Source organism: Aquarana catesbeiana, linkage group LG04, assembly GCF_042186555.1.
Source record: "Aquarana catesbeiana isolate 2022-GZ linkage group LG04, ASM4218655v1, whole genome shotgun sequence".
Taxonomy (NCBI): domain Eukaryota; kingdom Metazoa; phylum Chordata; class Amphibia; order Anura; family Ranidae; genus Aquarana; species Aquarana catesbeiana.
The window spans coordinates 344,481,923-344,501,433 of record NC_133327.1 but is presented as its reverse complement, the minus strand read 5'-3'; the positions used below and the strand labels follow the sequence as shown (position 1 = coordinate 344,501,433).

Here is a 19,511-nt window from a genome sequence, read left to right as displayed (position 1 = left end):
GAGCTCAAAGTGCCTCTCACTTCTTGTTAGAAGCACTGAGCTTAATAGACAGCTTGGAGCCTTGGGCCAATGGTAACGCACCATTGGAACAGGCTGTCCAATAAAGATGCTGCAGTGGAGGCTGTCCTCTCACTGCAGTGTCATAAAAGGGGGCATGTTTCTAAAAGACACACAGTCCCTTCCAGCCCAGCCCTCTTAACTACAAGGAAAAAGCATAGGATTATGAGTATAAGCTTGACCCATAATCCTGTGTTTTTCTCACACAGTTAAAAGGGAGAATGAGAATCTGCTGCCTTCTAAAAAGGTACTGTTTTAATTAAGCTAAATCATATATTATTATGCTATATGTTATAACATAATCATTTATTATTCATTATTTATTTATTTATTTATTTATTTATTATTATCAGGGGGCTGCACATACAGGGGTTCTTCCAAAGAAGTGGGGTTCTTTAAATAAGTGGCACTTCTGCTCTTGCACCATCCATCTGAACATTTTCTTCTCTTTTCACAGGTAATCTGCGTTTATACCCCCATGTCCTGCAAACTGAAAATTGACTGACTGCCTACACATATATTTGGTAATCTGCGTTTATACCCCCATGTCCTGCAAACTAAAAATTGACTGACTGCCTACACATATATTTGGTAAATCTGTTTGTCACCGCTGTTTCAACTGCATCTGTAGCCATGTTCACATTATTTCAATGTTTATCCCCTTCCCGCCGACCGTATGCACATCTGCGTACTCGGCTTTCGGGGGTTATACCGGATGATGCCCGCAGCTGCAGGCATCATCCCGGTACCGTTGTTTAGAGCGGGCGATCGGCTATCCGAGTATAACAACAGATGCGGCTTGAGCCAGGTATAGCATTGTTCAACATATTTTTTGTCGTAAAATAAATTATGTGAAATAGATGTTATTATTGATCACTAATTGCTGATTTATTAAAGTGTTTTATATATCAATAGACAGTAGGAACAAGAATTAAAAATGGTGGGGTCCGAATGATAGTCTTTTCTATTTATTAAAATTCAATTTGCAACAGTCATGAGCTGAAAATTGTGTGTGATTGATGATTGATGTGATGTGATTGATGTGATTGATGAACAATAGACTGTGGAAAGTGGCAGCCAGGAGGAGGCTGGGGAATGTGGCAGCCAGGATGTGGCGGGGGAATGTGGCAGCCAGGAGGTGGCGGTGGTAAGTGGCAGCCAGGAGGTGGCGGGGGTAAGTGGCAGCCAGGAGGTGGCCATGCCCAGTAGGAGCCTTACAGAATCCCAGGACCCCTCCCCTCCGCCTTCCAAACAAAAGGGCCAGGAAGGGGAGTAACGTGGAGGAGGCAGTGCTCAGGCTGATTAGGGCCTTCAGAGCTTTGTGCCGGAACCAAGGGCTCCCGCATGCATGTCCACTCAAACTGCCGGAGCCTGCGGACCCGTAAGAAAGACAGAGGGAAGATGTCAGCCCTCTTACATTATGCAATTGCTTTACAGGTGTTTTTTTTGTTTTTTTTTTTTTACTGCCGTGGTTTACTACTGCTTTAAACTGAATAGGTTGATTTACAAGGTAACAGTTCACACATGCTTTAAAGTGGAACTTCACTCTCCTAATCAACATTAATTACTTTTAATCCACATGCTGCTAGCATTAGTAAATAGATAGGAAAGTATATCTTTTTTTTTTTTTAACATTTCTTTAGTTGCTTCCTGGTTTCTTGCCTAGGCAAATGATGTCATACATCCCAGGAGTCTTTAGAAGGGGAGGGTAAGAGGGGGGTTTTCTCAGCTAAGCACACTCTCCTGCATGCATGCTTGAGCTAAAGGCAGATGGATTCCAGGAAGTAAATGCTACACAAATCATCTGCACTCACTCAAAATGGCCAAGGTCAGAATTTCTAGGTGGTTGTTTTACAAAGTGGTTTTTCATCAAAATAAAGCATAGAGACATGGATAGATGGGGGAATTTGCTTTGAATATTAAAAACAAATTAAATAGTGTTTTTGGTTTGTGGTGTTCAGATGCAGTGAAGATCTGCTTTAAATGTAACTGTTTTGGGGAAATCGATGGGGTTAGTTCAGCTTTAGCATAAACATCATCTTTCAGTAAACCAGGGAGGCCCTATTTAATTAGACAATGTTTAAATTACTGGGCAGAGGGAGCCCTTTGAAGCATGGTGCTGCTCATGTTTACACTGAACATTTCTGTTTCTTACAAATTGAATGTGTCACAAGATTACACAAAAGCATTTTAATCATGCTACAAACGTTTTTGCAAGACCAGTTTACTACACTTGTATACCAATGAGGTAATCAATTACAATGTTAGTTTTTCACCTAAAAAAAATCATTTCAGTCCTGTTAATTATGAAATTTATGATATCCCAAAGAAAGCCTCTAAACAGCACAAACTGTAATATTACAAATGCTGCAGTATGATCATGCATTGCTGTATGACATAGTAAAATGAAGCAGGGCTTAGGAAGACTGTTCTAAGACTAGAAGAAAATGATCAATTCATATGTAGTAGCAATCAGTACCAAAGGGGACAATAACAATGACAGCAAACACAACCAAACAAAGGACTCATTTAAGGAAGGTCCAACATCTCTTGGCTGCAAAGAAAAGATAAAAATGTGCTAGGGCTGCAAAGTGACAGTAATATATTCCCTATCTTATTCTGCAGCTCGAGCTGCATAGTATGCAGCTGTGTTCTACATCAGCTTAGCCCAACAAACGTGGAATACTACAAGAACATTTATAATAACTTTTCAGATCTAATATACATACATAGCTGTGAGATCTAACAGTGCTTGCTGAACGATTTGTCTGCACTCACTGTTCACGTCACATACATATGGATATTCGCCATGGGATGTTGCAAGTTTTATTGAAGCCCACAAAACATAACAACTTAGCCTTTTTTCTAATATAGTACAGTAAAACCTTGGTTTGAGTAACTTGGTTTGGGAGTGTTTTGCAAGACAAGCAAAATTTTTTAATAAATTTTGACTTGATATACAAGCGATGTCTTGATATACAAGTAGTGTCATGTCACAACTGAGCATAAAAGAGAACAGAAGAAGTGTAGCAATATGGTTCCATTTAATGAAGGTACAACATTTAGCAAGTCAAATGGTTAATGATTAAAATTGGCACATCTAAGTATGCAGGCATCCGGAGTAAAGCTGTCCACATAGACCACCCTCCACACCGCCAGTCCCTTCCAGGCTGTGCTCCACAAGAGCTTCAAGCCTCGCTTTAAAATTTCTCTACTGCAGGGTAGTCTTCCTGGTCACGATTGCAGACTGACAGCGGTGAGAGCCGGCGGTACGGAGGACCATCTACGTGGACAGCATTGTGAGTTGCTAAATGTTGTACCTTCATTAAATGTAACCATATTGCTACACTTAGAGGCGCCTCTCTTCTCCTTTATATTCTGTAGCTCCTTCTGGATTTTGCTTCTAATTCCCTTGTGGAGGCTGCCATTTGTGGATGGACATTTTACATCACATCACATCACATTGCTATAATCTTTTTATATGGACTATAGACTGAAGGACTTATGAATAAATGGCTGTGGAACTAATCATCTGAGTTTCCATTATTTCTTATGGGGAAATATGCTTTGATATACAAGAGCTTTGGATTACAAGCATGTTTCCAGAACGAATTATGCTCGCAATCCAAGGTTTTACTGTATATAATATTTTACATTATTGTATACTTTACAGGTGCTCAAAAATTCAGTGTGCCCACACTCCAAGTGATGCTGTAAGCTTTCATTCTGATTTATATACAAGTGAGTACCATGCTACAAAATGGGGAATAGGGGTAGCTGGGTAGTCCTCGGTATGATACGGCACCTCATCCCAATAACTTTCGAAATGTAAATAAGCTAGGGGTGCAGGGATTATTGCAGTGCCAAAGGAAAACCAGAATACAATAAATAAAACATATGAAATTTTATTAACAAAGTTTTTAAAAAAAGGGTAAGTTTAAACACTGTTACATATACAGGGTGTGCACCAAACTATAGGAGATTAAAAACCATTTATAGCGAGGTTTACAAGATTGAGCCTGGGAGCGTGGTGGCCAATCCTGTAAGCAGGTAATTAGAGGTCCTACATGTTTCCCCAGAGGTGGCTTCCTCAGGGACAGTTGGTTATACCTGTGTCGCTACTATAAATTCTATAAAGAGAAATTCACAATCAGACAAAAACAGTGGTATGCCCCGTACACACGGTCGGATTTTCCGATGGACAATGTCCGATCGGAGCGTGTTGTCGGAAATTCCGACCGTGTGTGGGCGCCATCGGACATTTTCCATCGGATTTTCCGACACACAAAGTTGGACAGCAGGAGATAAAATTTTCCGACAACAAAATCCGATCGCGTCAATTCCGACCGTGTGTGGCCTGTTCCGACGCACAAAGTGCCACGCATGCTCAGAAGAAATTCCGACACGGGACAGCTCGTTCTGGTAAACTTAGCGTTCGTAATGGATAAAGCACTTTCGTCACGCTGCAATGTTCAAAATGGTTTAATACAGCGCACTCTCTTCTTCTTTATAATGTGACAAGAATTAAGTCGTTTTGATGCTCATATTCACACACACTTCTCACAAACTTTTTTCGTTACTATTTATCGGGATTCCCTCAATATATTTTGATTTCTCACATCTGACAACATATTTTTTTTTGTTGTTTTTTTTACTTTAATGTAGAATCTTTTTTTGTGTTTCTCTTTTTATTTTTTATTTTTTGGTGATTTTGATTTGTACTCCCGAAAATGTTTGTGTGTTTTTTGTGACAAGTTCCCACAACACCATTGATATATTGTTCTATTTAATCTGTAGGAGATTATTTGGTGTTGTTGTCCCTTGTTAATTTCACATTGTACTTTAGAAATGTACCTGAATACTCACCAACAAACTGTCCTTTTTGGATGAAAACACACACAGGAGAGTAGAATTTACCTAAAAATATTTTATTAAGGGGTCACAACTATAAACAAAGAGGGAGGCAACGCTGGAGAAACTGCAGAAGTGGGCGAAGCCTTGGACCCCCGGGGCAGACATCAATTATTTAAAAGCAAAATTGGTGGCCTGAGGAGTCCATATCTAAGGGAGGGCAGTCTGGTCCAGAAGTCCCAGAGATCCGGAAAGCAGCAGATGACATCTGTGTCCCCAGGCTGTGGTCATACGAGAGACTGCAGCTTCTGTCAGACCAGACTGAACCCAGGGTCATCACTCTTTGGTCTTCCTTCCACGCTTCCTTACAGGCTTTGGCTGTGGTGGTGGAGATGTGGCAGCAGGAGGAGGAGGAGGAGGATCGTCCCTCTCCATGACATCCGTCTTGTGTGTCAGTTCCCCACTCTCCCCCTTACGTAGGACTTTATAAATCAGGTCCTCAGAAATCTTGCGTTGGCCCTCCTGCATGCCCTGCAATTTGGTGGCAGCCATGCAGGCAAAGGCCTCTTCATGACTGGGGAAGGCTCTGAGGGACGCCGAAGCCTCCTGGATCAGCCTGTACGCTGAATCCTGCACAGGACTGGGAGTGGCCTTCCTGGCCCTTTTATATGGCAGGCGGAGGGGAGGGACCTGAGACTCAGTCAGGCTGCGACTGGTCCCTGGCTTCTCTTGGCTGACACTTAGCCCCGCCTCCTCCTGGCTGCCACTAATCCCCGCCTCCTCCTGGCTGACACTAATAATCCCCGCCTCCTCCTGGCTGCCACATTCCACAGCCTCCTCCTGGCTGAGGTCTTCCTGTGTATGAAAAAGGGACATAGTTTTAGTATTGTTTTCATCAATCACACACAATTTTCACCTCCTGACTGCTGCAAATTCAATGTTAACAAATATAACAGACTATCCTTCTGAGCCCAGCATTTTGCATTCTTGTCCCAATTTTGGGTGCCCACTACTGTCTATTGATATGTAAAACACTTTTTTCAATCAGCAATTAGTGATCAATAATAACATCTAATAAACATAATTTATTGATTGACCAGAAATCTGTAGAAGAATGCTATACCTGACTCAAGCTGGGCTCCTCCACTTCTTCATGGCTGGAAGGCCCAGGTTGGATATCGGAAGCCTCAGCGGGGTGGAAGGAAGAGTGGAAGGAAGCGTGGAAGGAAGAGTGGAGAGGGATTCCCTGACTTCAGTGTGGTCTGACAGAAATCGTAGTCTCTCGTAGTACCACAGTCTGGGGACATAAACGTCATCTGCTGCAGCTCCGGATCTCTGGGAATCTGTGACCTTCTTGCGCTCCCTAAGATAAGTGCTCCTCAGGCCACCAATTTTAGCTTTCAAATAGGGGATGGTTGCTGTGGGGACCACCGGCTTCACCAACTCCAGCAGTTTCTCCAGCGCTGCCTGCCTCTTCTGTTTGTGGTTATAGTGGGGGTGTCTCGATCGGCGTCTCCGATGCTCCTTCCTCCGCTCACAGATCGTACGTAAGACGCACGCGTTACGATTTATACACACTGCGCATGCGTATAACTCCGCCCGCCCCTGACGTTCTTTCTATTCTATTCCCCGCCCCTTTTCGTTCGGCGCAGTGGAGGAAGAGCACATGGCGGATAGACAGCAGGATCGTGCTAATTACAGCAACGAGGAGGAGGAGGAAAGGCCTGAAACGTCCCGATCCAGAAGGAGATTAAAGGACTCAAAAATGTCCTTTGGGGAGATGTTGGAAATGGTGGACATCCTGAAGAAGGCCGACTATGATGGAAAGTATGGGCCTTACCCCAACCCCAATGTCCGAAAGGCCAAGATCATGGCGAAAGTGGTCAGGAGTCTGCACCGGAAATTCGGGGTACGACGATCGAAAGATCAGCTCAGGAAGCGGTGGTCGGACCTGAAATTACGAGAACATGAGCAGTACAGAAAGATCCGGAGAGTGCTGCAAAAAAGTAAGTAGTTGTGCTGTGTTCCTATTCTTTTTGTGTTTATTACGTTCGTGCTGCTCCATGTGCTTTTAGGAACTGTTGTACAGTTTAAAATGGCAACTTTCATGTTCATGGGCACATTATTCGTTCGGATCACACATTTTTTTTTCGGACTATAAAATACCATTGTTTAGCCCATATGCATTTGGCCACCATTTTGAGGCCCTATACTTGTCTTCAAAGAATTGGGTTGTGTAGATGGCTTTGTTACTAGAATGAAATGCAAACTAGATTGTGTGTAAGGAGAGGACACTCAGCAGCTGTTTTCACATCTGGACACTGGAGCACTAGTGTGGGACACAAGAACACCATTTTTATTAGGGGGGCCACACAGGTGCTCCAGTGTATACTATAGGGGGGTCTCCATCGGTGAAGCTTGTACTAAACAGGTAAAGTATTGCAGCTTGACAAAGGACAATAAAAAATATACATCTTGGAACTCTGCTAAAATAGATAATTGTACCCCACTTCCAAGCAATGTTTCATCTTTAGAGTTCTGCCATCAAATATCTGTGTGCTAATTATACCATTTTTGTTTTACATAGGGGAGAAAAGACTCGGAGGACACCCCTCATCCGAGGAGACCAGAGACCCCCCCCCCTCTGGAAGAAGGTGAAATCCCCCCAACACAAGATGAGCAGGAGGAAGAAGACATGGTGGAAGTAGTCACCACAACAGGTGAGTGTCTGTGACCACAGGCTCAGATAAGAGATGGATGGCGGCATTTTTTTTAGACCTAATTTATTTTGTGTTTCCTCTCTTTTTAGGTGATCGTGAGGTTGTGGATGAAGATCCTTTCACATCCGAAAGTGCCCAGATCCTGATCGGGGAGATCATGGGGTGTAATTTACAATTGGAAATCATCAAGCAAAACATCAATGATGTTATTCCAAAATATAAAAACATCATTGATGTTTTGGGGCGAGTTTAAAGCCCCTCCAAATCACTTTCTTCTTTTGTTTGCTACAATGTGCGAAATGTTTTTGTGATTTTTCCCAAAGCCAAATTTGGAGGATGCACACAGTGTGCCAACATGTGCTATCTGCCATCACGGGAGATCAATGGACGCGTTTTGGGGGTGCAACCCCTTCCTCAATAATAAAGTAGCGGTGAGGAAGGGCTTTCTCCCCCAAAACACGTCCCTTGATCCCCCCTGATGGCAGATAGCACATGTTGACATTGGGAAATTTGTGTGCATCTTCCAAATTTGGCTTTTCCAGGGGTGATTTCACCCCATCTGAACGCAATATCAAACACAGTTCCTAAATACTCATGTCTGATATTGCCTTCCAGTTCTACCAAATGTGAACTTTGTAAGATCAAGATTTGTGTCTTTCTTGTTGGTTTTACACAGGCCTGTTTTCTATAAAATGGACATTTTGATTTTGGATAATGACACCACAAAAATTGTTATACAACAAACATGTTGGTTTGTCAGAAAAACCTTTGGTAAATGCACATGTGATTGTGCAGGTATTAAAAAGATTGTTCATCAAGAATGTGTGGATTATTGTCTCAACGCTACAACACTTTTGGGGTAATGTAATTGTTGTTTTATGAGAAAATGGGGGTAATTTCCTAAGGGGAAATCCACTTTGCACTACAAGTGCAGTTTCAGTGCAGTTGCAAGTGCACTTGTAGTGAAAAGTGTCTTTGCATTTAGTAAATAACAGCCAACAGTGCTTTGTATAAGGTTACACAATCACGACATTTTCTGGACTCCACACATTTCTGTCAGGGTCAGCTCAAACAAACACAAGCAGTAAATGTCCACAAAGAAGAGCCTGGGGGGAGATGCCTGTCGAGAACTTGAGGTCCTGCAGGCTTCTCCCTGTGGCCAAATACCGCAAGGTAGCGACCAGCCTCTGCTCCGGAGTGATGGCTTGCCTCATGCAGGTATCCTGCCTGCTGATATAGGGGGTCAGCGAAGCCAACAAATGGTGAAATACGGGGTTCGTCATCCTGAGAAAGTTCCTGAAATCATCAGGATTATTCTCACGGATATCACGGAGCAAAGGCATATGAGAGAACTGGTCACGCTGAAGCAACCAATTCTTGGTCCATGAACTCCTCCCCACCCTGTTCATGGACTGGACTTGTGTCAAGGTCTGGACCCCAACACCAAGCCCCCGCACAGCACGAACTCCACGAGGAGTACGCATACGAAACATGGCTAGAAAACGGTCGGCTGCTCAGAACGAAGTAACAGAACGCACTGAAGAACAGCAAGGCCTGTGAAGAGCGACCTGAAAAACAGCAACGAGCGGACAAGATCGCACAGAAAACTCCGATACGAACTGACTGCACGCACTGAAGAGCAAATACAAACCCACAAGCACAAACTGAACGGCAGAAAACGATCTGAAAGCCACGAGTCTGAAAAAGCGCGAATCGTCTCTCACCAAACTTTTACTAACACGAGATTAGCAAAAGGAGCCCAAAGGGTGCCGCGCTTGGTTCTGAACTGGCCTTTTCTAGTCTCGTCGTACGTGCTTGACGTCACCGCGTTCTTGGCGATCGGAAATTCCGACAACTTTGTGCGACCGTGTGTAGGCAAAACAAGTTTGAGCCAACATCCGTCGGAAAAAATCCGAGGATTTTGTTGTCGGACTGTCCGAACAAAGTCCGACCGTGTGTACGGGGCAGTAGAGTGCAGCAGATAAACATGGGTAAAGCATACAATAAATTTGTGAATTGTCAGACATGATCAAGCACCATACCACCTAGAGCATAACCATGGAGTGCCTAGTGCCAACCGCCAACCCAAATTGTCCTCCCCCACCCAGCAGGCAACCCTGGCTGCCCAAGAGATGGAAAATGACTACCTGCTGGTCACCGGGGGCAGGCGTGAGCAACTCCTACAGCAACACCCAGGAATAGGGTACAATAAGCAGCTGCAGGGGGCAAATAAGAGGACCTGTTAAAAGATTTATACATATATAGTAAGAGTGGGTACCAGAGCAAGTTTGGATCCACAGACGTACAAACATAAGGTTGGACTAACATAGTCTCAGAAGTAGTACTTACAAGAAAGTCTGACAATTCACAAATTTATTGTATGCTTTACCCATGTTTATCTGCTGCACTCTACCACTGTTTTTGTCTGATTGTGAATTTCTCTTTATAGAATTTATAGTAGCCACACAGGTATAACCAACTGTCCCTGAGGAAGCCACCTCTGGGGAAACATGTAGGACCTCTAATTACCTGCTTACAGGATTGGCCACCACGCTCCCAGGCTCAATCTTGTAAACCTCGCTATAAATTGTTTTTAATCTCCTATAGTTTGGTGCACACCCTGTATATGTAACAGTGTTTAAACTTGCCCTTTTTTTTAAAAACTTTGTTAATAAAATTTCATATGTTTTATTTATTGTATTCTGGTTTTCCTTTGGCACCGCAATAATCCCTGCACCCCTAGCTTATTTACATTTCGAAAGTGAGTACCATGATTACACATTCCAAGTATGTGCTGATTAGAGGAAAGCCAGAACTCTCAATTGAATTATCCCATTTCCAGCAAAGGTCATATTCACATTTATTAAATAGATCTCCCTTCTTGTCATGATGCCAAATCAGCCAAAAAATTCAAAGTCAATCTTAGATCTCCAAAGTTATGTATAACACCCAATGAGAAATAGGAGAAGTGATACTATCTGCATGCAAATCATATACAAAGGATTAAAAAATAACTGCAAAAAACAAAAACAAACAAACAAAAAAGTGTGCTACATAACCATGCTCCTGGATTTCATGTGTTACAAACACAAATACTATACACCACACAATTACCAAATCTGGAATACATTTTAAAATACACACTGAATTATTGTACCTGCCTGTGATGGATTTTGTAAATTACATGATAAGAAAGAAAGAAAGAAAGAAAGAAAGAAAGAAAGAAAGAAAGAAAGAAAGAAAGAAAGAAAGAAAGAAAGAAAGAAAGAAAGAAAGAAAGAAAGAAAGAAAGATGTTGGACAGGTAGATTGATTTGAAAGAAAGAAGGAAAAAAATGTAAAGGATAGATAGATAGATAGATAGATAGATAGATAGATAGATAGATAGATAGATAGATAGATAGATAGATAGATAGATAGATAGATAGATAGATAGATAGATAGATAGATAGATAGATAGAATGAAAGTATGGCTGGCCATACATTATACAATTTTCTTGTACAAGTTTCCTTTAGATTTACCAAAACCATATAATATGAGGTCAAACCTAAACACTTTCAATTTGCATGCAATCAGGCAGGCCCTTGTACTGCATAGTTGAAGGTAAATCTAAAGGAAATTGAATAAGAAAATTGTATAATGTATGACCAGCCTAAGTAAGACAAAGAATAGATAAATACAGTATCTCACAAAAGTGAGTACACCCCTCACATTTTTGTAAATATTTTATTATATCTTTTCATGTCACAACACTGAAGAAATTACACTTTACTACAATGTAAAGTAGTGAGTGTACAGCTTGTATAACAGTGTAAATTTGCTGTCCCCTCAAAATAAGTCAACACACAGCCATTAATGTCTAAACAGCTGGAAACAAAAGTGAGTACACCCCTAAGTGAAAATGTCCAAATTGGGCCCAAAGTGTCAATATTTTGTGTGACCACCATTATTTTCCAGCACTGCCTTAACCCTCTTGGGCATGGAGTTCACCAGAGCTTCACAGGTTGCCACTGGAGTCCTCTTCCACTCCTCCATGACGACATCACAGAGCTGGTGGATGTTAGAGACCTTGTGCTCCTCCACCTTCCATTTGAGGATGCCCCACAGATGCTCAATAGGGTTTAGGTCTGGAGACATGCTTGGCCAGTCCATCACCTTTACCCTCAGCTTCTTTAGCAAGGCAGTGGTCATCTTGGAGGTGTGTTTGGGGTCGTTATGTTGGAATACTGCCCTGCGGCCCAGTCTCTGAAGGGAGGGGATCATGCTCTGCTTTAGTATGTCACAGTACATGTTGGCATTCATGGTTCCCTCAATGAACTGTAGCTCCCCAGTGCCGGCAGCACTCATGCAGCCCCAGACCCTGACACCCCCACCACCATGCTTGACTGTAGGCAAGACATACTTGTCTTTGTACTCCTCACCTGTTTGCCGCCACACACGCTTGACACCATCTTGGTATCATCAGACCACAGGACATGGGCGTAGCATAAGGAGTTGCAGGAGTCACAATCGCAACCCCGCCCCTAGCTCCAGGGGGCCCCTGCAGCCTCAGCCTTCCTGTCATATTATCATATCCTCCATAAAATCCAGCTCTGATCTGTCCTAGGGCTCCAAAGCCACGCTCCAGTACTTGGCTTCTACTTTGCCTTCCACAGTCCACACCCCCTCCCCAGTGGCTGGGGAGAAGCTGTGAGCCATTTCCTGAATGGAGAGGAGCACGAGGTGAGAACAGCCCAGGATGGGGATGTGACTGCTGTGTGCTGGCAAAATGGAATGCAGGCTCCAGATTTTGTGTCACATGGCTTTGCCCTCCCAGATTTAATTTGCCCCCCCCCAAAGTCCCCTGACCACCCCCTCCACCCTGAATGCTATGCCCGGCTGCTGAGCTCCTTTCCCATTATAGCACTCAATACTGTTCCTCCTCTGCAGGGCTGAAACACATTCCTTTACAACCCAGCCAGTCAGCCACGATCTGCACAGGGTGTATCTGCCTACTGCAACTACACTGCCATTCTGACCAGAGAATTTCACAGGTCAGAAGGGCAACATAAAAGCCAGATACACCCTGTGAAGACTGACAGACTGTGTGTAAAGGAATGTGATTTCAGCCCTGTGTAGTGGGGGGAGAGGAGCTGTATAGTGCTGGAATGGGAAAGGAGCTCTGCCAAGTGACCTGCCAGGGGTCCCTGTCCTCTGATTCTCTAGCGGTGATCCCTGTGCTCTGATTCAGCAGCGGTGATCCCTGTCCTCTGATGTAAAGATTAACTCTGGGAACTCAAAATTCTTAAGCCACTTTGAGTACCCTGGCGTGCAGTGGGTGTATCTGCATGCATGTTGGAAGTAGTGGGGGGTCCCAGGTCAACTTTTGCATCGGGGCCCACAAGCTTCAAGCTACACCTCTGCCACAGGACATGGTTCCAGTAATCCATGTCCTTAGTCTGCTTGTCTTCAGCAAACTGTTTGCGGGCTTTCTTGTGCATCATCTTTAGAAGAGGCTTCCTTCTAGGACGACAGCCATGCAGACCAATTTGATGCAGTGTGTGGCATATGGTCTGAGCACTGACAGGCTGACCCCCCACCCCTTCAACCTCTGCAGCAATGCTGGCAGCACTCATACTTCTATTTCCCAAAGACAACCTTTGGATATGACACTGAGTAGGGGCACTCAAATTCTTTGGTCGACCATGGTGAGGCCTGTTCTGAGTGGAACCTATCCTGTTAAACCACTGTATTGTCTTGGCCACTGTACCTCAGCTCAGTTTCAGGGCCTTGGCAATCTTTTTATAGCCTAGGCCATCTTTATGTAGAGCAACAATTCTTTTTTTCAGATCCTCGAGAGTTCTTTCCCATGAGGTGCCATGTTGAACATTCATTGACCAGTATGAGAGTGAGAGCGATAACACCAAATTTAACACACCTGAACCCTGCTCCCCATTCACACCTGAGACCTTGTAACACTAACGAGTCACATGACACCGGGGAGGGAAAATGGCTAATTGGGCCAAATTTGGACATTTTCACTTAGAGGTGTACTGAATTTTGTTGCCAGCAGTTTAGACATTAATGGCTGTGTGTTGAGTTATTTTGAGGGGACAGCAAATTTACGCTGTTATACAAGCTGTACATTCACTACTTTACATTGTAGAAAAGTGTTATTTCTTCAGTGCTGTCACATGAAAAGATATAATAAAATATTTACAATAATGTGAGGGGTGTACTCACTTTTGTGAGATACTGTGTATATTGTATATAGATAAATACATAGATACTGGAAGAATAGATAGATAGATAGATAGATAGATAGATAGATAGATAGATAGATAATGGGTAGCAGGAAGACAGGTAAGTGGTCAGTCTCAGGTGGTGTGGTGTAGGAGGAGGGTGAGTGGTCCATGTCTGCAGTGATGATGAGTAGTAGACAGGTAAGTGGTCAGTGTCAGGTGGTGTGGTGTAGTAGACATGTAAGTGGTCCTTATCTGCAGTGATGATGGGTAGTAGACAGGTAAGTGGTCCATGTCTGTAGTGATGATGGGTAGTAGACAGGTAAGTAATCTATATCTGTAGTAATGATGGGTAGTAGACAGGTAAGTGGTCAATATCTGTAGTGGTTGGGTAGTAGACAGGTAAGTGGTCCATATCTGTAGTGGTTGGGTAGTAGACAGGTAAGTGGTCCATATCTGTAGTGGTTGGGTAGTAAACAGGTAAGTGATCCATATCTGTAGTGATGATGGGTAGTAGACAGGTAAGTGGTCCATGTGTGTAGTGATAAAGGGTAGTAGACAGGTAAGTGGTCCATATCTGTAGTGGTTGGTTAGTAGACAGGTAAGTGGTCCATATCTGTAGTGATGATGGGTAGTAGACAGGTAAGTGGTCCATATCTGTAGTTGTTGGGTAGTAGACAGGTAAGTGGTCTATATCTGTAGTGATGATGGGTTGTAGACAGGTAAGTGGTCCATATCTGTAGTGATGATGGGTAGTAGACAGGTAAATGGTCCATATCTGTAGTGGTTGGGTAGTAGACATGTAAGTGGTCCATATCTGTTGTAATGATGGGTTATAATCAGGTAAGTGGTCCATATCTGTAGTTGTTGGGTAGTAGACAGGTAAGTGGTCCATATCTGTAGTGGTTGGGTAGTAGACAGGTAAGTGGTCCATATCTGTAGTTGTTGGGTAGTAGACAGGTAAGTGGTCCATATCTGTAGTGGTTGGGTAGTAGACAGGTAAGTGGTCCATATCTGTAGTGATGATGGGTAGTAGACAGGTAAGTGGTCCATATCTGTAGTGGTTGGGTAGTAGACAGGTAAGTGGTCCATATCTGTAGTGGTTGGGTAGTAGACAGGTAAGTAGTCCATATTTATAGTGATGATGGGTAGTAGACAGGTAAGTGGTCCATATCTGTAGTGGTTGGGTAGTAGATAGGTAAGTGGTCCATATTTGTAGTGATAATGGGTAGTAGACAGGTAAGTGGTCCATATCTGTAGTGGTTGGGTAGTAGACAGGTAAGTGATCCATATTTGTAGTGATGATGGGTAGTAGACAGGTAAGTGGTCCATATTTGTAGTGGTTGGGTAGTAGACAGGTAAGTGGTCCATATCTGTAGTGGTTGGGTAGTAGACAGCTAAATGGTCCATATATGTAGTGGTTGGGTAGTAGACAGGTAAGTGGTCCATGTCTGTAGTAATGATGGGTAGTAGACAGGTAAGTGGTCCATATTTGTAGTGATGGTGGGTAGTAGACAGGTAAGTGGTCCATATTTGTAGTGATGATGGGTAGTAGACAGGTAAGCGGTCCATATCTGTATTAATGATGGATAGTAGACAGGTAAGTGGTCCATATCTGTAGTGGTTGGGTAGTAGACAGGTAAGCGGTCAATTTCTGTAGTGGTTGGGTAGTAGACAGGTAAGTGGTCCATATCTGTAGTGGTTGGGTAGTAGACAGGTAAGTGGTCCATATTTGTAGTAATGATGGGTAGTAGACAGGTAAGTGGTCCATATCTGTAGTGGTTGGGTAGTAGACAGGTAAGTGGTCCATATTTGTAGTAATGATGGGTAGTAGACAGGTAAGTGGTCCATATATGTAGTGGTTGAGTAGTAGACAGGTAAGTGGTCCATATCTATAGTAATGATGGGTAGTAGACAGGTAAGTGGTCCATATCTGTAGTAATGATGGGTAGTAGACAGGTAAGTGGTCCATATCTGTAGTGGTTGGGTAGTAGACAGGTAAGTGGTCCATATCTGTAGTAATGATGGGTAGTAGACAGGTAAGTGGTCCATATATGTAGTGGTTGGGTAGTAGACAGGTAAGTGGTCCATATCTGTCGTGGTTGGGTAGTAGACAGGTAAGTGGCCCATATCTGTAGTGGTTGGGTAGTAGACAGGTAAGTGGTCCATATCTGTAGTGATTGGGTAGTAGACAGGTAAGTGGTCCATATTTGTAGTAATAATGGGTAGTAGACAGGTAAGTGGTCCATATCTGTAGTGGTTGGGTAGTAGACAGGTAAGTGGTCCATATTTGTAGTAATAATGGGTAGTAGACAGGTAAGTGGTCCATATCTGTAGTGGTTGGGTAGTAGACAGGTAAGTGGTCCATATTTGTAGTAATAATGGCTAGTAGACAGGTAAGTGGTCCATATCTGTAGTGGTTGGGTAGTAGACAGGTAAGTGGTCCATATTTGTAGTAATGATGGGTAGTAGACAGGTAAGTGGTCCATATCTGTAGTGGTTGGGTAGTAGACAGGTAAGTGGTCCATATTTGTAGTAATGATGGGTAGTAGACAGGTAAGTGGTCCATATCTGTAGTGGTTGGGTAGTAGACAGGTAAGTGGTCCATATCTGTAGTGGTTGGGTAGTAGACAGGTAAGTGGTCCATATTTGTAGTAATAATGGCTAGTAGACAGGTAAGTGGTCCATATCTGTAGTGGTTGGGTAGTAGACAGGTAAGTGGTCCATATTTGTAGTAATGATGGGTAGTAGACAGGTAAGTGGTCCATATCTGTAGTGGTTGGGTAGTAGACAGGTAAGTGGTCCATATTTGTAGTAATGATGGGTAGTAGACAGGTAAGTGGTCCATATCTGTAGTGGTTGGGTAGTAGACAGGTAAGTGGTCCATATCTGTATTAATGATGGGTAGTAGACAGGTAAGTGGTCCATGTCTGTAGTGGTTGGGTAGTAGACAGGTAAGTGGTCCATAGTTGTAGTAATAATGGCTAGTAGACAGGTAAGTGATCCATATCTGTAGTGGTTGGGTAGTAGACAGGTAAGTGGTCCATCTTTGTAGTAATGATGTCTAGTAGACAGGTAAGTGGTCCATATCTGTAGTGGTTGGGTAGTAGACAGGTAAGTGGTCCATATCTGTAGTAATAATGGGTAGTAGACAGGTAAGTGGTCCATATCTGTAGTGATGATGGGTAGTAGACAGTTAAGTGGTCCATATTTGTAGTAATAATGGCTAGTAGACAGGTAAGTGGTCCATATCTGTAGTGGTTGGGTAGTAGACAGGTAAGTGGTCCATATTTGTACTAATAATGGCTAGTAGACAGGTAAGTGGTCCATATTTGTAGTAATAATGGGTAGTAGACAGAGATCCTCGGATGAGGGGGAATGTGTCGGAGGAGAGCTCCATCCTCCATGCATTGTTGGGATGTAGAGGATGGCTGATGATTGCAGTCAGTCAGGGATGGATGGAATGGATGACATTGAGGGGGTGGCCCCCATGACTTACCCCGGGTGAAGGGCTCTGAGGACTGTCCTTCCTACATGTACGGCTCGGCGGAGCGGGGCTCGGAGCTCCCAGTGCTCGGCGCTGCCTCCATCTCTCCCCTATTCAGCATCGACAGGCTGCAGCCCGGAGTACGGGGAGAGAACACGGGACCTGGAGGAGGGATGAGAGGCGCGGGGCCGCGCACTGACACCGTGCACGCGCATCTCCCCCTCTATATGATGACTGGGAGACGGACGCACCTGGGGGGGCTCGGTGGTGATTGGTCCAGCCCTCCCCCTCGTGTGCCATGGCAGGTTGTAGAAGGGGGCAGCTGGCCCGGAATATGGAGGATTTAGTAGGGGAACACTAGTAGCTGTGCTGGCAGGTTCCCGGGTTGTTGTGTAGACATGGCTGGTATATGTGGTGTGAGGAGGAGAGCCATATGTGTGTATAGTGTACAGGTAGTCATCCCTGGAGCCACTCCAGATGGTACACTGCACACCGCCACTACATGTGCATGGGCACCACTATAGATATATATATAGATAGATAGATAGATAGATAGATAGATAGATAGATAGATAGATAGATAGATAGATAGATAGATAGATAGATAGATATAGATATCTATGTATATCTATATATATCTATAGATCTATAGATATATCTATAGATCTATAGATATATATATATATATCTCTCTCTCTCTCTAGAGAGAGAGAGATAGATAGATAGCACCCCTGAAATACATATACTATCCAGACACCCACCACACAACACTGATCACACTCTTGTCCAACCAAGTTCATGCAGGCAGCAGTAAAAGCATCTTTGAATGTGAAACGCGTTAGATATCTTCTTTTTGTTTTGTTTGCTATTTTGGATTTTATTGCATTTTTTCAATAAAGATGTTTTTGCATGGAGTGCGGCAGTCCAGGATTTTTCTCCTTGTGCAAAAGCAAGCATTTAGAACACATGTTGGTACTTATTCATGTAAATGCACAGTGCAGCACAGTGGACTGGCATTTTGAGGGTTAAAACAGCTGGCAAGAAGGCAACATGTCTCCTCCTCACCGCCTGTCAAACACCATGTAAAACCCCAAGGTTGCGGCACAGTGGGTCAGCATTTTGTGTGTTAAAACAGGCAGCGAGGACTTTGTGGGTTAAAACAGGCAGTGAAGAGGTGGCATATCGCCTCCTCCCCACCTGTCAAACACCCTCTGAAACGCCAAGGTTGCGGCACAGTGAGTCAGCATTTTGTGGGTTAAAACAGGTGGCAAAGAGGTGACATGTCTCCCCCTCACTGGTTGTCAGACACCCTCTGAAACGCCAAGGTTGCGGCACAGTGGGTCAGCATTTTGCAGGTTAAAACAGGCAGCCAGGAATGGTGGCGGCTGCACCCGACAGCCGATCCAAAGATCGGCTGGGGTGCCAACATGTAAATGTCCATATATTAAAAGTCAGCAGCTGCAGTATTTGTAGCTGCTGACTTTTAATTTTTGTGTGTGTGTGTGGGGGGGAGGGGGGGGGGGCTGGACTTAGAGTTGCCACCTCATCCCTTTAAACCCAAACACATATTAATTACACAGGTTCTGTGGCTGATTAAATGCAGATAAGGCGCCACATGAGTTTAATTATCACCTTAATCAGCCACAGAACTTGTGTAATTAATGTCTTCGGGTTTAAAGGGATGAGGAGGCAACCCTAGGCTGGGCCTCCTCTTTAATTGCTATCTAGGTGTCCTCGCAGGGGAGATCCACCCTGTTTGTCCAGCTGATCATTGCTGAAGAGACAGAAAGTGATGGCAAATCCAAAATGTTACAGTTGTTGCCAGAACAACTGGTAAATTTTGGATTTGCCATCACTTTCTGTCTCAATGACAATGGTTAAACGTGGGACAAATAGAGAGAGGTAGACCTCCCCAGCAATTACACATAGACAACAATACAATTTGGGAAACCTTTGGGCAATTGTCCTACAGCTAGACACACACTGATAGATTTTTTTTCTCTAACAAAATCCTCCATTCACACTATACAGCACGGATAGACAAATCCTCCTTCTAGACCAGACATTCTCAACCAGGGTTTCGTGGAACCCTAGGGTTCCTCCAGAGGTGGCCAAGGGTTCCTTAAGCTGTGGCTAACTGACCTATCATGTGACAGTGCCTGCTTAGTTCCAGGT

The 19,511-nt window shown here is 43.7% G+C and overlaps 1 protein-coding gene across 4 annotated transcripts in view; it reads right to left on the bottom strand.

Moving 5' to 3' along the window:
• Positions 1-17,558, bottom strand: part of FUT9 (fucosyltransferase 9) — a 322,302-nt gene extending 304,744 nt beyond the window's left edge. For all 4 annotated transcript variants that reach the window (XM_073626959.1, XM_073626961.1, XM_073626960.1 and 1 more), the window contains exon 1: positions 17,349-17,558. The gene's annotated coding sequence lies outside the window, so the exon portion shown is untranslated. The remainder of the gene's footprint in view (positions 1-17,348) is intronic.
• Between the last annotated feature and the right edge of the window lie 1,953 nt (positions 17,559-19,511).